We start from the raw sequence: 20027 nt of genomic DNA, 5'->3' as shown, positions 1-20027 counted from the left end.
GTACAATAAAGTATCATGGGTGCCATGACAGACATATATGCAAGATCCAATAGGACACAAAGGAGGAAGTGATCATTCTTCCTGAAAAGGAAGCCATCGGGAAAGGCAACAGGTAGAGGCTAAATGTCAATTCTACCCTACCAGGTGACATAACTGGAATCGGAGCCATGGTGCACCTAACTCAAGGTTTCTCAACCTCAACACTATTGACATTTAGGACTGGATAATTCTTTGTTGTGGGAGGCTGTCCTGTGTGTTGCAGGATGTTTAGCAGCCTCCCTGGCCACCACCTACTAGCTGCCAATAACCACCTCCTACTGGGTCATACAGGAATAATTCAGACATTGTCAAATACCCTGTGGGGAACAAAAGTCAGTCCATAAACTACTCTTTTATCTTTAGCTAAGTGTAAATGGGATCCCCAAAGAATATCTTATCCCAAGGTCCTCCAAAACCACCATGTGACTGTCACTTCCTCAAACAGTATTGATCTGTGACTTTTCCAACACAAAAGATGGGTATTTAACCTTTAATTAAACTAATCTCAAACTTGGCTATGAAGTCATCTCTAAAGCTGGAGAAGAAAATCATTTCTACACAAAACCTGCCTTTTGCCAGACTCCACTTTCTGGAGCTAAATTTAGTTTTAGTCAGAGGAGAAGGTTCCAAAGGTATTTTGCCTATTTTCCTTCCTGAATTGATGCTTCTGAATGTTCCCAGAATTTGAGAAGAGGATTCTAGTCATTTTCTCATTACAATGTTGAAGAGATCTTTTGTATATATCCAAGAGCCTTGACAAATTCTTTATGTAGATTTTGAAGGACTTTCCCCATTGAATCAGACATCTTTTCAGCAACTAGAAAGACAAGAGGCACAAAGAGATCCAGTCATCACCCCAGACATTGAAATCATGAGGATCAAGTATATTCAGGCTCCCTCCCTTTCCTATCTTTCCAATTTTAGTATATGTGCTGCTGAAGGGAGCACCCCTTTCCTATCTTTACTTGTATTAACTTACATGTGCTTGCTCTTCAGGTACGTGAATGACCTTGCAAGCAACCTTCAAACTGGCATTTGCAGACTACGTGATTGATAACGACAGTTCTGGAGGCAGGAAACCAACATGAAATACAGTTTCCCAGCCCCATTCCACTCACCAACCAACTCAAACACCAGTCGGTCCCAACAGCACCAAAACTCATGAGATGTTAGATCAGTTCTTCTGAAAATATGGCAGGCGGATAAACATCTAGAAAAACTGAAAATGGGAGCCAGCCCATGTTGATTCACATCAAGGATTCTATCATCATTACTGGCAACACAGGTAAGTGGAATTAGGGCTAGAGAATATTTTTTGCAAGACACCTGTCTCTGGACATAGACTTTATTTCCAATTAAGCCTATCTTTCCATTAGAGTTCCTATCAGGGCTGACACTATGTAGAGATCCAGATATATCTTCTTACATCTCAGGCTGATTTTGTGGGTGTTCAGAGTGGTCTGGTAGATATCCAGCTCAGTTCAGGGGAGCGGTTGGAATAGGGTCCCCAACTCCTCTGCCATCTTTTCCTGAATCTCCTTGATGAGCTGTCTAAAAGAGGCAGAGTTCAGGGCTGATACTATGAAAGGGTGAGTGAGTGATTGTTTGGGTGGAGTGATACCCAAGTGCTAAAAAAAAAGAACTTCGAAAAATACTTTTTTCATCCCCTGACTGATCCCTGAAATTTTTTTAAAGCATACTTCCTTTGGCTTAAGGCTTTGATCTCTGACAAAATGAAACATAAAACAGAGAAAAACTCTTGAAGTGGTTATCGGACATTTACTCTATAGGGTGAATAAATTTCAGATACTAGAAAGAGGTTTGAGAGTGGATATGGCAGTAAGATAGATAGTTAGATGATAGATAGATAGATAGATAGATAGATAGATAGATAGGTAGATAGATAGATAGATAAACAGACAGACAAATGTATTACATATATTTCCCAAAATATTTTGGGAAGAAATATCGGTAAACCTGGCTTAGAACATTTTGCAATCCCGTTCTCCCATCCAAGTACCAACCAGGCCCAACCCTGCTTAGCTTCTGAGATCAGACGAGATCGGGCACGTTCAGGGTGGTATGGCTGTAGACTTGCAATCCCATTCTTTCCACCTGAGAAATAAGAACAATTACACAACAAAATAAGAAGCATTTTCCAGATAATTTGCGAAAGAAGAAAAGACACCTTACCGATAACTTGACTGTAATGGATAGGGAGAGAAAAACAGAGGGAAAGCAGGAAGGACAACTAAGTATGCATCCCCCTAACTTCTCCTAGAGCCTACTCTAGATGCTTTGCATTCTGTGTCCTTTGTACTTTCAGAGGTCAGCAAGCATTTCCATTAATGACACTTTCTCATGCATTGCTGGCGGAATGTAAAATAGTATCGCTGCTTTGGAAAATAGTCTGACAGTTCCTCAAAGAGTTAAACACAGAATTACCATTTAACCTAGCAATTCCACTTCTAGGTATATACCTAAGAAAAATGAGAACATATATCCACACAAAAACTTATACACAAACGTTCACAGCAGTATTTTATATAATATCCAAAAGTACAAACAACCCAAATGTCCATCAACTGGTGAATGGATAAACAAAATGTGGCATATACATACAGTGGAATATTATATTGCAACAAAAAGGAATTAAGTACTGGCACATGCTACAACATGGATGAACCTTGAAAACATGAAGCTAAGTGAAAGAAGCCAGACATAAAAGACCACACATTGCATGATTTTGTTTATATGAGATATTCAGAAAGGGGAAATATACTAAAGTAGATTAGTGATTGCCAGGAATTGGGGGCAGAGAGGAATGTAGAGTGAAGGATAATCAGTACAGGTTTTCTTTTGGGGGTGATGAAATGTTCTAAAATCAATTGTGGTGATAGATGCACAACTCTGTGAATATACTAAAAACCATGCAATCATACTCTTTAAGTGGGTGAAGTGTATGCTCTATGAACTATATCTCCAAAAAGCTGTTCTAAATAAACAACATTTTCTATTCCCCACTTCCTTCTGACTGTGCCCCTCTTCCCAAACCCAACACAAATACCACAGGCTTCCTCCTTGACAGGGGTAACAAAAAAGGAGATTCAAGATTAGGAACCTAGAGTGTACAGCCATTAAGGCCCCTTTCAGATCTCAAGAATATTAAATATCTATAGATCATTTACTGTATTATCTTATTGCTGCTATGACAAATTACCACAAACTTGATGGCTTAAAGCAACACCAATTTATCATCTTACAGTTCTAGAGAGCAGAAGTCTGAAATGGTTCTCACTGGGATAAAATCAACATGTCCTCGGGGCTATGCTCCTTCTAGAAGCTCCAAAGGAGATTCTGTTCCCCGTCTTTTCCAGCTTCTAGATGCTGCCTGCATCCTTGACACATGGACCATTCCTCTGTCTTCAAAGTCAGCAGTAAAGAACCTTCAGATTTTTCTCTGACTCTATTACCCAGGATAATCACCCCATCTCAGATTTAACATAATCATATATGTAAAGTTCTTTTGCCTTATAAGCTAACATATTCAAAAGTTCCAGGGATAGAACATGCTTATCTTTAGGGAGCCATTATTCTGCCTACCACATCTACCATGTCAAGCAAGTGGCTACAGCATTAGAGGGGACAGGGGACCTTAGGTAGAGACCATGGAAGAGAGAGAGAACAGGATAACTAGGTCCTCCACAGCAAATGCCTACAAAGATCACAGACCAGTTCAAGTCTACCCCAGGCACGTGATCGGCCCCTCCACCTGTCTCTTTATGGATGTAAGCAAACAATCAACAGAGATAGTTTCAATTTTTCAAAAAAGGAGAAAGAAAAATCGGATTTGTAGTGGTCCTTGAAGGAAACTTAAGAGCCCTTAGAAAAGACAGCAGTGATCTCTAGGAACAGGGACCGGTTCATGAACAAAGATCAAGACCTGACAGTTATACCTTCCTTTTTCTTTTGAAAGGGACACTCCAGCTGAGAAATATGGAGATGCAGCATATCTGATCTACTTCAAAGTGTCAAGTTTGAGAAATTTGGCCTACAATGTAAGGCAATTCTCTACATAAACAATGGGCTAAATAAACTTAGTTTAAAGGATATTAATGAATGGATTGGTGTCATCTAGTGAGTAACATTGCATTATCAGTGGTTTAGTGGAATGAGTATCATGCTTGTGGATGATGGAAACAGAAGGGAGACCATGAACAGGATGCCTGGGTGTACAGGTGCAATACAGTCGGATTAGATCCTGGGCGCACTCAAGGACAAAAGAGGCTGGGTGCTAGGTTGAGGCCTGATCATCAGGGGAAGTGGCACGCTCAGAACTCTGCTTTAGATGATCTGTGATACTAGAAAAATAAAAGATACTGAAATGGGTAAAACCTAATGTGAAAATACCAAAGTTCAAAAAGGTTACTGGACACGGCCGCTTAGAGATGAGAGTAAAGATGCCTATACACCTGCAGATGGATGAAGCCACAGGGAAAGGCACCAGTGGGCAAGGAAGTGGTAATAAAGGAAGACAGGAGGCATGATTAAGGAGTAAAATTTCAGGGAAGCTATGAAAGGACAGGGTCAAGTGGACAAGTGAAAAAGCAACTGCAAGATGACAGAAGAATGATTAGTAAATTATAGCACAACAATCACATAATAAGACCACAGTCATTAAAATGAGGTTCTCAAAAATATTTAATGGCATGGGAAATGCTCTCGATAGAATATTTTTCAAGTGTTCTTCAAACTAATGTACAGTAGAATCCCAATTTTGTGATTTTTTTTCCTAAAGTGTGGCTAGGAGAAAAATCAGAGACCTCAACCTTAACATCTCTGGGAGGTAGGATTGTGTATGATTTTATTTTCCTTTCTCACATCTCCACATTTTCCAAATATTCTACAATGGACATGCATCCCTTTCAAGATCAGAAAAATAACTACACAGCACAGGGAGAAGGGTTGGTACTTTAGGAGACAATACAGAAGAAGTTCTTGCTAAACAACGTGTGTAGGAGCAGAAAGACTTGGAGAAAGAATGGGAAGTGGTGTCAATAAGGGAACTTGTGCTAGACAGATGTTTCAGTCAAATCAAGAAGGCCATATTCCTTTGAGGGTATTTCTGCAAAGAGCCAATTTTCCCCTTGAGTAAAGCAGACATTTTTATTTTGTGTTCATTTGGGAACTTTAGAGCCTTTTAAATGAGGACTGTCAGGAGGAATCATGCTGAAATTAATCTACAGTCCAGCTTCTCTCCAAACTTAACAAAAATCATTAGGAGCCACATGAGCCTCTGCAGGGGCTGACTACCTACGTGAATAAAGCAAAGTGGGGCAGACCTCTCCATTTCACTAGTGATCATGCCCAGCCACTGTGACATCAGCTGTCACTTATTGGCAGTATATCTGCCCTGCAAATTATGCAATCACCAGTAAGTAATAGCCCAAGGCCTGCCAATGGTCAAATCTGCCTCTGCTGTGTCATCTGAAAAATGAAGGCATGCTTTCCACATCTGAGGGTAAGGCAGTAATACTCAAATGATGTAAACTTAGGAATTACCAAAGTGCTTCACCACTATGCCCAATTAATCCAGCAGTCTGTCAGTGGCACCAGGAGGATGTTTCCTGCTGGAGTCTGGTTTTCTTCATTGCACACATCCTAATTTCCTGTTAAAATGGTCTCTCAAGAGAACCCGTGGGTCCAGCACCATCACTTCACAAGTAAGGAAACCGAGGCCCAGAAAGATTGGTTGGCTTCCCCAAAGTGTCCCAACCGGTTGGCGGCAGAAGCAAGGAGAGGAACCCAGCCCACAGACACCAGACTGCTTCTCCTCTCTCCCTCGCGCCCCTCATCAGCCCTTGGGAGAAAGGGGTGCCGGGATAGTGGAATGGGCAGCACACACATCATCCAGTGGAAATGGTGAAGATGCCAACTGGGAAAGCAGAGCATTGCCACAAGAGAAGCAGATAGGCCCCAGGGACAAAAAAAAAGATGTGCTACCCAAAGGAATGTCAGTCCTGATGATCCATAGTAAAACCTCTGGGATAAATCCATTTACATACTTCCTAAAACCCATTTGTATCTTGAGCCAGTACCACCTCAAGCATTATCACGTGCCATATATTTACTACCAATTTTTTCTAAAATAACACAGTACCACGGGCCCTTTCTGAGAACCACTGCCCTGGCATTCTCATCAACCTAGAGTATAAGCCAAACTAATAATAATAATAATAATAATAATAATAATGTCCCTGACCACACAATACTGATGGATGCACTGAGCTCAGACTAGGCAGCATTTGGCATGGCCATGGCGGCAGATACTAAAAAGTCTAAAAATTTGGGTAAGCAGAGGATTAAAGTGAGGTATTACAATTGTTAAAAAGAGAACCACAGGCCCAAAATGTAGTCACTCATGTCAGGAGCACCACATCAGCAAACCAAGTTTTAATACCTAATCCAACTACAGTTTCCACCCCCCACCCCCACACCAGGAATGTGACCTTTCACCAGCCGACAAGGGAATTTCATGATTGGCACCAGGAAATGGACTGATAGGCCCCTTCCTATCATTATTGGTTCAACAGGTTGAAAAATTCTTTATACTTTATTGATACTAGCCCTTTATCTGCCCTCTGTGCCTTTAAAAACCTTTCTTTTCTACAGCTCGAGGGAGCTCCTTTCTATTTGCTAAATGGAATGCTGCCCAATTCATGATTTGTTGAATAAAGCCAATTTGATCTTCAAATTTACTCAGATGAATTTTGTTTTTTAACACAGTGAAATGGAAGGCATGTCATTTCTTAGTTGAGTCTGTCTCAAAATGGGATACCTAAATTTTCCCTACAGGATTGTTTCAAAAATAAAAAGAGATTATATACGTAAAGCTCTTAGCATACTATTTAACATGAAGTATTCAATAAAAGTAACTACTATTATAACTACTGAAGGCAATCTGTAATTACAGTTTTAAGAAGACAGGGAAACTGGTAATAATTTTTTTTAATTTTCTATAATTTCATTCCTTCCAGAGGAAACTTTTAGCTACAAAAATGTTAAAAAAATAAAAATAAACTCAACCAGAACGACATTCCTAAAGATTAGAGATAGATTTTTTTGTTGCTGTTGGCCCACTTAAACCCCGACATCGAATGGTATCAGTCCCAGGCTAGTAAATCTGAATGCACTTGTTTTCAGAGTGGCCTGCAGACAGAAGGAAGCAGATGGGCACCCAGGCAGTTACCTATAGACACTCCACACCTTGCCCCGGGCCATGTTGACCAACCAGACCCTGGAGAGAAGCAGGTACCACACTCCACTGACCTGGTGTTTTTCTAAATGGTATTAAAGAAGCCTATGGAGAAAAGTGCTTCTTCACTTGCTCTATAGGAGTGTATCCACAGAATTAGGCTCAAGGAGCACCTGGGTGGCTCAGTCGGTGAAGCGTCTGCCTTCCGCTCAGGTCGTGATCCCAGGGTCCTGGGATCGAGCCCCGCATCGGGCTCCCTGCTCCGCAGGGAGTCTGCTTCTCTCTCTCTTTCTGCCCCTCTGCTTGCTTGTATTCTCTCTCTCTCTAATAAATAAATAAAATCTTTTTTAAAAATCAAGTTCAAAGTAAAAAAGACAGTCAGATGTCCCTGATGCCCTTTCAGTGCCGAGTGTATTAATATGCTAAACAGCAAGCTCACAAAGCCAGCTCCAGGGTGTCTGAGCTACCTCCTCAGCAAGCCTGCAGAGACGCTGCAGCAAAACTCTGCATTGCACCTTTCCAGCAGACATGAAAGCTCTTTAGAATATTGCCTATTTGTCACAGCAAGAGACCGCTGACACTTAAAATACTCCAACGGTCTGAGGTCAATGATAAAATTATTGTAGTAGAAAATTAAGGTATTTCCTACAAAATGCATACCCACATATCCTGAAATACTGTGTCATGGATTAACGACTGAATTGCTAGACTCCCCAGGCTTCCTGCTCCCGGCGTTGAGCGGCGAGGCCACGGAGACACAGTAACAAAGCCTTCAAAGGTCCCCCATGTGTCACATATTCTGAGAAGCACACGCATGAATGACTTCACTTCATTTTCACAATAACCTTGCCAGGTAGGAATTATATATCCATTTTTAAATTAGTAAAGGGAAGCTCAGAGAGTAATTTGTTCAAGTCCCCATAACCAACAAGTGGCACAATAGGATTCAAGCCCACCTTTTGTCCACTCTGTCACCCTGTCTTCCCCACTGCTAGCCACAAAATCACTGCTTCTTTAACCAGCTCAACCACCCTTCAACACACATTGGCTGATCAGGTGCGCTGGGAATTGTGAAAGGTGCTGGGGGGTCCCAGATAAGACAGACATGGACCCTATGTTCCAGAAATTCACAGCCTAGTCCTAGAGAGGCAGGCATGTAAATAAACTATTACAATGCAAGATTTGAAAAAATGCAGCAGCTAAAGTAGGGGAAAAAAAGAAACTTTTAGTAAAACTTGAGGACATTTGATCTCCAGCCCACTGTTTCTTGCATACACACTTGCAGGTTCAAATGCAGAACATTATTATAGAATAGGAATCCTTTGAAGAAAACTGGAGATTATGTTGCCTGGTCTCTCCTTCTGCAACTGAGGAAATTCAGCCTAAAAAAGGAAGGCAACTGGCTGAGATATGCAGGGTTCTTGACTCAGAGTCCAGTGCTCTGCCCAGCACAGCAAATGCCATCCCAGGTCATCACTGACTCAGACAGCTGGAAAAAAATGTGGGTAACAGCCCATATATGGGGTCCACTTTTTTTCCATCTCACCCTCTCCCCAAGGGAAAAATATATAAGCTAGCCTTTGGGAGCAATATAAAGAACTATAACCTATGAGTGAAAATAAAATATTTGGAACTTCTGGTTATCTTAGGAGGTGGGCGGAGAGAATGAAGGAAGGAGAATATGGATCATAACGGTGCTAAGGGTACTGTTCTCAGGCAAAACAAAAGCTTCCACGACCTTGCCCGGAACCCTTTTTTCCTTTGCTACTTTTGCCTCCTTCCTTTGAGGTCTACAGATTTTGACATCTTTCCTCTACATGAATTTGTTTTTTGTTAAACTCACAGTTAGCACCTGCTGGGGTAAATATTCACACCTGTCCACAGTCTAGTAAGATCCTTACAGGTTATGTGGCAGCTGTGAGTGTGTGCCTCGCAGACCTCCAACTATACAGAGCACAACGGACAAGGGCCCCAGCCCCTGAGCTCTGGACTCCACTGCACGAATGCACCGCTCGCACCGGTGACTGAGTGCGGCAAGAATGCTAAAGCACACCCACTCCTGAGAGACACAGGACTCCCCTGGAGGCTGGCTTTGGCTTGAAGACTCTCAATGGCCTTCTTGAACAATTCTTGGACTCATGGCAGTCTAAGAAATTCCCCCAACTTCTTCTCCCCTTCTCTCTCACTTGAGATCAGACTTGCATTTTGATTTGTCAGCTCTCTTAGACTTCCTGACTTCTTTCTCATTTTTCCTCACAGACATTTCCTCTAATAAAATTCTGGCACATTTCATCTTGTCTTGGCATCTGCTTCTGGGAGATGCCCAGACTAACACAAGTTAACAGAGGGAGTCCACCGGACAAATGAGGACAGCACCAGTCGGCCATCAATCCCACCAATACTGCACCTTAGATTTCAGCCCCTGTTATGGGCGGAGCTGTGTCTTTCTAAAAATTCCTATGTTGAAGTTCTAACTTCCAGTACTTCAGAATATGGCTGTATTTGGAGATAGCATCTTTAAAGAGATAATTAGGTTAAAATGAGATCATTATAGTGGGCCTTAATGGAATATAACTGGTTCCTTACGAGGAGAGATTAGGACACAGCATGAATGAGGGAGGGCCATGTGAGGACACAGGGACACTTGGCCATACACAAGCCAAAGAGAGAGGCCTCAGAAGAAATCAATTCTACTGACACCTGGTCTTAGACTTGTGGCCTCCAGAGCTATGAGAAAATAAATTTCTGTTGTTTAAGTCACCCAGGCTGTGGTAGTTTGTTATGGCAGTCATAGCAAAGTAATATAGCCTCTTTATATTTTATGGCCTGAGGTGCCTTCCATTTTCTTTGAGGCAGCCTGTTTCTCCAGTCCAGTCCTGTGTGGGATCCCTCATCGACCTCACAGGGAGCCCCTCCAATTTCTTGCACACAGAGGACATACACAACACACCCAGCACCCTGATAACGGGGCTTCACGTTAAAGGGTCTTGATGATCTGTCTCATATTAAGGATAAGCAAATGAGAAACACATTGTCCACTGCTCCTGGCACTGAGGAGTCTACAACAGAGTTGAGAATGAAATTCAACACCATTCTGGCTTTACAATAAAAAAAATTGAACAGGGACATAGAAGGTTGGGAGAAAGCTGTCGATGTACGAGCAGCAGTTAAAGCAATACTCTAGCCTCTGAAGAACCAACAGCTGAAATGCCAGAGGCTTAGAGAAGGAAGTGCTCATCCACCCAAGGATTCTGTCTTGGGACTTCATCACTTTCCAAAATGACTCTGAATTCCACAACCAACCTACATCCACAGTGGAGGGTATGAATTTGTTTGAAATTTCAGGAAGTCTTTTGGAATAAGGTTCTCCTGAAGAGTTTTAATTTCACTAAGGATTCTCTCAGAGTGGATGAATAAGAATGAATTTCTTGTTGGTAAAGTGTTTTTTTGGTGAGGGAGGGGAATCTCTTTTCCTTTGATGCTACTATTTTATGCCATTCTACCAGGGTTCCCAATGGCTATCCGCCTGTCTGTGCAAGATGCAAACTAGGTTCATGCATGCTTTTATCTCGGCCTTTCCCATTTTGAGAACACTGACTTCTGACTACACCCTGATCCTCTATTTCCCTTCACAAGCTACCAACCACCTCGTGCAGAAGAATGCCCCCCAGAACCATTTGTCACAGGTCTTCTGTGGAAATCATCACCCTATCACTTTCAGATTCTGGTTCAGAGAGATCGAAGGAGATGTTGCCTGACTATGTAACTCACATCTGGTCTCAATAAAGGCTTTCATGAATTGAAAAAAGTGCTGTGCATATAGATAAAGACTAGAAAGCAAAAAATTTTAATGCAAATAATTCTGTGAAGGTGATGAGATTAAAGGTGTGTGTGTGATTTTAAAATTTTCTTTAATGTGGGGCGCCTGGGTGGCTCAGTGTGTTGGGCACTGCCTTTGGCTGGAGTCATGATCCCAGGATCCTGGGATCTAACCCCGCATTGGGCTCCCTGCTCAGCAGGGAAACTGCTTCTCTCTCTCCCTCTGCCACATCCCCTACTTGTGCTCTCTCACTCTCTCTCTGTCAAATAGATAAATAAAACCTTTGAAAAGTGAAATTTTCTTTAATGTATGAATGTCTATAAAATCAAAAATGGATAAACTAGTGTAAATTAAAAATTCATCATTGCTGACTTGTTTCTTCTGAGCCAAGACCAGGTCTAGAATTTTAGTGGGACAAAGTCCAAAATCTTATTTCTGGCTCTAGACTTCTTGTCCAAGGTCCAGTTTCCTCTTCTTTGCCACTCCTTTTCTCTCCAATTCTTTTCTCTCCCCTTATTTGAGACCATCCCTGCGGAATTGAAGAGTGCTGAGATACGATATTAGGAGTATCCTTGCTATTCACTTTTCCTGGAATGAAAAGTGTCCTTCTCCCACCATCTTAAGGTCTGCTCAAATGTCAACCTCTCAGTAAGATCTTCCCTGATCACCCTATTAAAATTTACAAACCATTCCCCAACCCCCAGCACTCCATATCCCCTTTTCTGCTTTATTTTTCTTAGCTCTAAATGTATAGAGAAACAAGGTTTTTCTGTTTTGTCTACTGCTCTTTTCCCAACATCTAGAACAGCTCCTGGAATATTCTTAGAGACTCAGTAATTATTTGTTGAATGAATGACAGAAATAATCCCTTAGTGTGGGAAATTTGGTTGGGGCTCCTTGTCTCAGACCACTTTATAGCCACTTGCTGCCAGAATCCCATCATCCAGCAAGGGACTCTCTTGGGTGAAATACTGGCAATCTATCTCAAGGCTAGCCACCTTTCATGATGTACAATGAATGGATCTACAGGAAATATATGCTTCAGTAACAGAGATGCATCTTCTTTCTTAATAATAGAACTTGCATGTTTATCTGCCCAACAGAGAGAAAGATTATACTTACTAGCCTCCCCTTACAGCTAAGAAAGACCATATAACTAAATTCTGGCCAATGAGATATAAGCAGAAGTGTTGTATGCAAATCCCAGGAAATAATCTTAAATAAGACAAGTACACTATTCTTTATTTCTTTCTCCTTTTTGATGGCCAGAATATGAATGTGATAACTAAAGTTTGAATAGCCGTGCTAGACCATGAAGTAGAAACCTAATGCCAAACATTTAATAGTGGTATGATAGAAGGAGCCTAAGTCCTTGATGATTGTGGGCCATCTGTACTAACTACCTATATATTTTTCTAGAAATGTATCTATTTCATCTATATTGTAAAATTTGTTTGCATAGTTATTCATAATATTCTCTTATTGTCTTTAGAATATCCAAAGGATCTGTAGTGATGTCTTCTTTTTTATTCTTGATAATGACCATGTCCTCTTTCTCTCTTGATCAGTCTTGCCAAATGTATATCAATTTTATTAGTCTTCAAAGATTTGACTTTTAGATTTGTTGATGATCCTTTCTATTGATATCTTTTCTATTATCATTATAACTGATTTCTATTGGGGGAGTGTTATTTAGCTATTTTTTACATTTTCGAATGTGGGAATATAAGCTTTCTCTAGATACTGCTTTAGCTACATCTTGCAAATAATCATATGTCATATTTCCATTATCATTCAATATATTTTCTAAATTCCAATTCTTGTTTGTCTCATGGGTAATTCAGAAGTGTATTTTTTAGTTTCCAAAAATATGTGGATATTCTAGTTATCTTTCTTGTACTTATTTGTAGGAAAATTGCGTCATGGTCAGATTCTATACAAATACAATTCCTTTTCCACCCATTATATAATAAATTTTTAGAAATATCCTGTGTGTGTTTGAAAAAAACTCTATTCTACTTTTCTAAGAAATTGTTCTATAAATTACCATTAAGTCAGATTTGTTCAATGTGTTATTCAACTCTTTTAAATTCTTACAGATTTTTGTTTAATTACTCTATCAATTACTCATAAATGTGTAGTAAAATTATCCACTATGACTGTGAATTTGTCTACTTATCTCTGAATTTTTGGTAATTTTTACTTTATATATTTGAGACTATGCTATTTGGAGTAAGTAAATTTAGAAATGTTTTATAAACCTGGTGAATTGTCCTTTTGCCATCAATTAGAGACATGTTTATTTCTAATAATGATTTTTTTTTCTTAAAGTCTGTGGTGAATTGTCCTTTTGCCATCAATTAGAGATATGTTTATTTCTAATAATGATTTTTTTTCTTAAAGTCTGTTTTATCTTATCTTAATATAGCTACTTTGGCTTTTGGTTTTGGTTTTAATTTGTAAGATATAGCTTTTTCTATGATATTAGTCTTTCTGAATATGTTTTACCTGTGTCTCTTGTAAAGAGTACATAGTTTCCTTTTTAAAAAACTGTTAATTTTAATTAGCATATTTTCTCCATTTATACTTAACATAATTACTGATACATGAGCATTTATCTGTCATTATATGCTCCTTATTTGTTCTGCCTATTCTACATTTTCCCTTATTTCCTGCTGCATTTGAATTGATTATATTTTAATTATTCTGTTTTCTCCCATCCAGTGGTTTGTAAGCCATACACTGTTTTTGAATTCTCTCAGTGTTATCCTTGAAATTATCAGATGCATGTAGGCTTATCAAAGTTTAATTAATTAATGTTAAATTAATTTTCTTCCCATCATCTTGACAATGCAAAGAACTTAAACATTTTTAACTCCATTCTCTAACCCTTATCTAATACCCACTTGCATACTCCTGCTGTCCTGCATTTAATTTTGTATTTATTTTTAAATTCCAAAAGGCATGACAATGATGATGATGATTTCTTTATATAATATTCATGTATAGCAATATTCATCTCCATTTACCCACATATTAACATTTTTATTCATCTTGAATTCTCCTTGCATTTCCAACCTTTCATCTGGCATCATCTTCTTTTTTGCCTGAAGTTTAAACTCTTTAGTATTTCCTTTACTGCTGATGTGCTGGTGACAAATTCTCTGTCTCATTTTGTATGGAAATGTTTTTATTCTCCCTGTTTTTGTTAGTACTTTTATTCTCTCAGCATTTTGGACATATCAGTCCTCTGTATTTGGGCCCCGAAGGCAACTGTTGGCCTGTTGCTTTTTTCAAGGTAATCCAAGGTATTTCCTTGGTCTTTCTTACTATAATATGCCATGCATGGATTTCTTTTTATATATTGTGTTCAGAATGTATTGGGTTTCTTAAAGTGATGGATTAAAATCTTTCATCAGTTTTGAAAAAATGCTCAGCCATTATCTCTTCAAATATCAATCCTGTTCCATTAGAAAAATTTGACAAATGCCATATTTCCCTCCCCTCTTTCCGAGATTCAAATTAAATGATTGCCCTACCTTCTCTTTATATTCTCCATGGTTATGGAAGATAGTCATATATTGTTTTTAGTGTTTTCTTACAATAAAGATCATCATTATTAGCATTAGCCATTTGCATTTTTTAATTTGCACTTTTTCATTTTAATGTTTCCTCCCAGACCAAAACGAAGTAATTGCTTTAGATGCTTTGAAATTACTATGCTTTTCAAATATTTATTCTTTTCATACAATTAACTCCTCCTCTCTCTAATGCTAGCAACACTGACAATGGTCTTAGCTGGTCTTACCAGACCTTACCCAGATTCCTGAAGCCTTGCCATGCGCATGACCTCATTCTCCCTCCCAGAGTCTCTTAATCTTTAGCAAAAGGGCAACTGAAAAGAAACCTTAGCACGGGGGCACCTGGGTGGCTCAGTTGGTTAAGCGACTGCCTTCGGCTCAGGTCATGATCCTGGAGTCCCGGGATCGAGTCCCACATCGGGCTCCCTGCTCGGCAGGGAGTCTGCTTCTCCCTCTGACCTTCCCCCCTCTCATGTACTCTCTCTCTCTCTTTCATTCTCTCTCTCAAATAAATAAATAAAAATCTTTAAAAAAAAAGAAACCTTAGCATGCCGGGTTTAGGGAGAAGGAAAAAGGGGATACAAAAGGAAGGCTCTAATTTGCTACAGAGAATTAAGATAAAGGTTTTTTTTTGTTGTTTTGTTTTGTTTTGTTTTTAAAGTTTTGTTCAAGTAACAAGTGGCTTACCTCTAAGGAGTAATCCATTCAATTGTTAACTCACTAGGATGGGTTACTTTCTCAAATTCAGGACAGTAATTTGGTGGGGAGTCAGGGGGAGCAGAGAAAATGGGACAAGTCAATGGCCAAGTCAGTAGATGTTGGGTGTCTGGAGAGTGGAGACGGAGTCAGAGCTAAAAAGAGACTAGAGGGGGAAAGTCACAAAAAGTTATGGCTGGGGATGACAAACCAAAATACCACACTCACCCCATTTTCCCCAGCCCCTCCATCTCCTGTTTTTGCAGCAACAACACTTCTACCACCCCTGAGGGCTCCTGCCCAACCAATTCCCCTTACCCATTCCTCTCAGGAGAACCCTGTCTCTTCCATGACGAGGAAATCCCTTCATCTACTACCACATCTCTCTCCTTTCCTTCCCTGCCCTTCCCTAGGTCCCCTTCTCTCCTCCCCGCTACTCCCTCCTGGGCATCAGTGTTCACTCACACTGGAGGGACTCTTTCCTGAGCTCTATACTCAATGCCCACTTACTTGTCATCCCTACTTGTATTTCTCAAAGGCACTTAACATCTTCCCCACTCTTTAAATCTGGGTCTCCTATTATGTATTCTCTTTTTCAGTAAATCATCCCCAAGTCTCTCCAGTCACATAAAGCAGAAATTGAGGTTCTTTCTTCATACTTACTATTCCTCAAACCTATATCTGGTTCATCTTCCTAACCTGACCCCCAAGCTCCTAAAACATTTCTCAAGTCTGTCTCTGTTTATCTTCTTAGCCACTACCCAGTGACCTGCTGACCCATCTGCCTACATGGACTTTGCTGTCCCATCCATTTCTATAGCAATCACCAACACCTCTATGAAAATGCAAATCTGACTCTATCACTCTTTTGCTAAAAATGCATCAGTGATTCCTTAATGATCTTAGGAAAAAGAACCCAAAATCCTTAAAATAGTGTAGTAACAGGAATCCTATTTTGAAACATATACACACACCCACACACTTATCTTTTGCCTTCCCAAAGAAGTTCAAGTATCCCTAGATGGCAAAGCATCTATCTACTAGGGAGAGATTAGGATTGAAAAGGAAGAATGCCAAGAAAGGGAACGGGAGTTGATACCCACATTTTTTATTTCAAAATGGGGTTTTGCGTCAAACCAATAGCCGTGCAAGGGAGAACTTTCTGAATTCCTTTATCCTCTCTTTTGGCTTAATTCAGAATCAACACTGGCTGTCCACATCACAGGGTTCTCCACAGCACGGAGAGGGTTCCCCTTGCAAAGGCCATTTGGGGGAACAAAACAGAAACACAGCAAGAGCTGGGGTCGGGCTGAATCATCCAGGGGACAATTGTTGGGCTCTACCCAATTACAGTGAGGGATGGAGAGGAAGGGGAGGGAAGGAGAGAGGCCCAGCTACAAGGTGCACAGGCAGCCCACCACAGCCACCAACATCAGCAGACCATACGGCGGCCAGAGAGACAAGGGTCACTGCTGCAGAGACCAAAAGAGGCAGAGGACAGTCCAGGTCGCTTTAGGGCTCCAAGGTCCCTTTGTCACTTCTGCTACAAGTACCAAGCAAGCCAAAGTCCACCCCAATACTCTTAGGAGCCAGCCTGAAAAGTTGCAGGTAAGAGTAGCCAAATCTTAGCATGTTTACTCAAAAAAAGGACTATTTATATTTTTATTTCACAGTAAGTTTTGAAACTGAAATTCTTGCTCCTCAGCAGATGGAGTTTCTGAGAAAGACCAAATTAGATAACAATCCCCCTGCCACACACACACACACACACACACACACACACACACACACACACGAAAAAAGAGAAGGAGGGCGGGGGATGTGGGGCCGGAAGGAGGAGAGGCAGAGGAAGGGGAGAAGGAAGAAGGGGAGGGGGAGGGAGGAGACCATCACTGCTCCTCACCCCGAGCTGCAAGTTAACTGGCACCTCTGGCTACAATGTCCTGGAAGCCCTGCGTTCCACCTGCTGGCAGCCCCACCAGCCACTTCTCACACCCCTCTCTCCCTCACTCCATTCTCAAGACACACTGGCCGCCTTTCTTTTTCTCAAACCAGCTGTGGTCCGTCCCACCTCCGGATGCTTTCCTGCACAGCCTATTCCCTCTTCCCTGGCCACCACTACATCCTGCCCAGCTAACAGGACTCTTTGGCCCCGCCTCACTTTCCCGAGGAAGCCATCCCAGAACCCCACTCCCTGGCCCCACACTCCCAACTGCACCAGCCCAGAGGCCCCCAGCTCATGACCCCAGAGCTCCCTGAACTTCTTCCCATTGCCGTCTTCCCTGTTGGCAATCACGGTGCGGTTAGCTTGTACCATGAATCCTGCCAACCCGGAGACGATAAGCCCCATGCTGGTAGAACTGCTTTGCTCACCATTGCATCTCCAGGGTCGAACATACAATAGGCATTCAATTAATCTTTATTGAATAAAAGAACCGCTCAATAAATGAATGAATATGTGAACAATGCAATCCGTTCAAAAATGTAACGGGCTGCCTTGTGAGAAAAGTGGCCTCCATCCCCTCACATTGAAGCCTGGTGGGATGACTGCCATCGGGGACACTTTAGCAGCAGAGCCTGCACTGGATGGATGGCCGAGTGCACACCTCTCAGGTTTCATCCATCTCAGAAGTCTCCTACTTCACTGTATTTATGCATTCCCAGAGTTAGTGCAATTTCCTCAAACCATGAGGGTGTCCAAGGCAGATGGGCCCAACATGTGCCTGAGACCAGAGGACAGCTTTCTTCAATGCAGGAAGAGGAGAATGAACATCTGTCTATGCCCCTGGTGGGTTTGCAAGCTGGTCACCCCAAGGTGGTGTGACAGTGTGCTGGCACAGAGGGAGCACCAAGGAGAAAGATCCCACAGACCTGAGCCAATTACATTAGTTAAAAAGTCACAGAGCAGTAAAGGAACCCGGAGGGTAAACTCTAAGCATGTGTCTACCTGACTTTATTCCCTTCTGATTGTAAGCTATTTTGAGAGAATGTGGACACCACCCCTATCCCACCGCCCACTACCATGTTCTGCACATACTGGATACTTGACATATGTCCAATAAGTGAAAGTGAGCAGACAAACTTCATCAGTGGGTATCTTTTGTTGCCTCCCCATCAGCTGCTGCTGCTCAAGATGGTGTGTGTGTGTGTGTGTGTGTGTGTGTGTGTGTGTGTCTGTGTCTGTGTGTCTGTGTCTGTATGGATAGAGTGCATATGTATGGATGGGCGTGGGAGAAGCAGCAGAATTGAGGCACCAACTTGTATCCAACATAAAAATGTTTTATGTCAGTGTCAGCAGCAACATGGATGCTGCACATACCACATGCAGAGAAAGACCCTCTTACAGACACAGCCCACGACGCAATCCCCACTGGCGATGTCTATATCCAAAAGGCTAATGATGTTTTTCCCGAATCTTAAACTATTTTGCTTCCGAAAACCTTATTAAAATGAAAATGCTCTTGGAAGGGGAAGGGCTTAAGCTTCTATGCTTTGCATTTTAGAGAGGATTGTGATGGGTAATTAAGAAAGGCCTGGACCATCAGACACCAGATTATGAGTGGAACAAGCGAGATAAGAGGGTGGGAAAACCCCACATACAGAGATCTGCCAGGGGTGGCCCTTGTCACCTGTAAACATCATTTTCACAAACTTGCTTGCGAGGCCCAGAGGATAACTGCTTCTCCTCGAAGGAACACTGCCAATCTCTGAGATAAATGGATGTGCTCAGTTTGGTTTAGATTAAAAGGAAGAGTGCTGGGCTCACTTGAGGTTTCTCTGATCAAGGGCAACAAGCAGCATCTTGGAGGCTCTGCAGCATTGATGGTTGCAGTCTGGCCATTTCCTGTTGTGAGAGATAAGGAGCAGCAGCAGGGGAAGCCACGTATTACTGGTGGGATGAGGTCTGCATCACTGCTCCAGGGAGCTCAGGACCCCTGTCCCCCCCCCCACAGACAGCCTGTGCAATGTCAACTTTGGGGAGGGCCCAGGACATGGGTGTACAGAAAGAAATGAAGGATGAAGAGAGGAAAACAAAGAAAGACAGAGAAGGAGGACAGGTTAAGCATCTGGAAAATTACTGCAGTCTCATGGCTTTTGCAGCTTCAATGCCAGGATGAGTCATCAGCTGGTTGCCTAGGCAACAGCTATCTTCCTTCTGCTGCTGATCAATTTCATCTGCACAAATGTCCCATGAAACTGTGAACTGTAAAGATAATATACCCGAGACACAGAGAGTCCTGCCAAACGAGGTCTGCATTTCAAGTGTTCTGAGCCAGACCTTATGGATGCCTAACCATCGTCTCTGTATCCCACCCCTGGCCCCATTCACACACACACACACACACACACACACACACACACACACACACACACGGCAATGAGCCAGAACAGGGGTCAGGGGTATAGGCAGGAGGAGATGGTCACCTCTGCTTTATTCTGGTTATCCCAGGATCATAACAGCCCGATCTCACTGTACCCCCTTAAAGACGGAAAGGATACGTGGTCATGCTCTCATTTTATGTCTCCAAACAGTTCCCTGGATGATGAAATACAGCCACGAGGGCAGTCAGGAGCAACTCGAAGGGTCAGAGCAGGGGACAGTGGCCTCTACCCTGAGTCCTCCAAAGACATTGCT

The 20027-nt window shown here is 41.8% G+C and overlaps 1 long non-coding RNA gene across 1 annotated transcript; it reads right to left on the bottom strand.

Moving 5' to 3' along the window:
* Positions 1–774: 774 nt before the first annotated feature.
* LOC141373949 (uncharacterized) lies at positions 775–19231 on the bottom strand. Its single transcript, XR_012380401.1, has 3 exons — positions 19158–19231; positions 2064–2154; positions 775–856 (listed from the first exon to the last, which is right to left on the bottom strand). It is a non-coding gene; the product is annotated as an uncharacterized lncRNA (long non-coding RNA).
* Between the last annotated feature and the right edge of the window lie 796 nt (positions 19232–20027).

This window comes from Callorhinus ursinus, unplaced genomic scaffold, assembly GCF_003265705.2.
Source record: "Callorhinus ursinus isolate GAN/ISIS: 27379988/994484 unplaced genomic scaffold, GSC_fseal_2.0 scaffold13, whole genome shotgun sequence".
NCBI lineage: Eukaryota > Metazoa > Chordata > Mammalia > Carnivora > Otariidae > Callorhinus > Callorhinus ursinus.
This window is presented reverse-complemented; position numbering and strand designations above follow the sequence as displayed.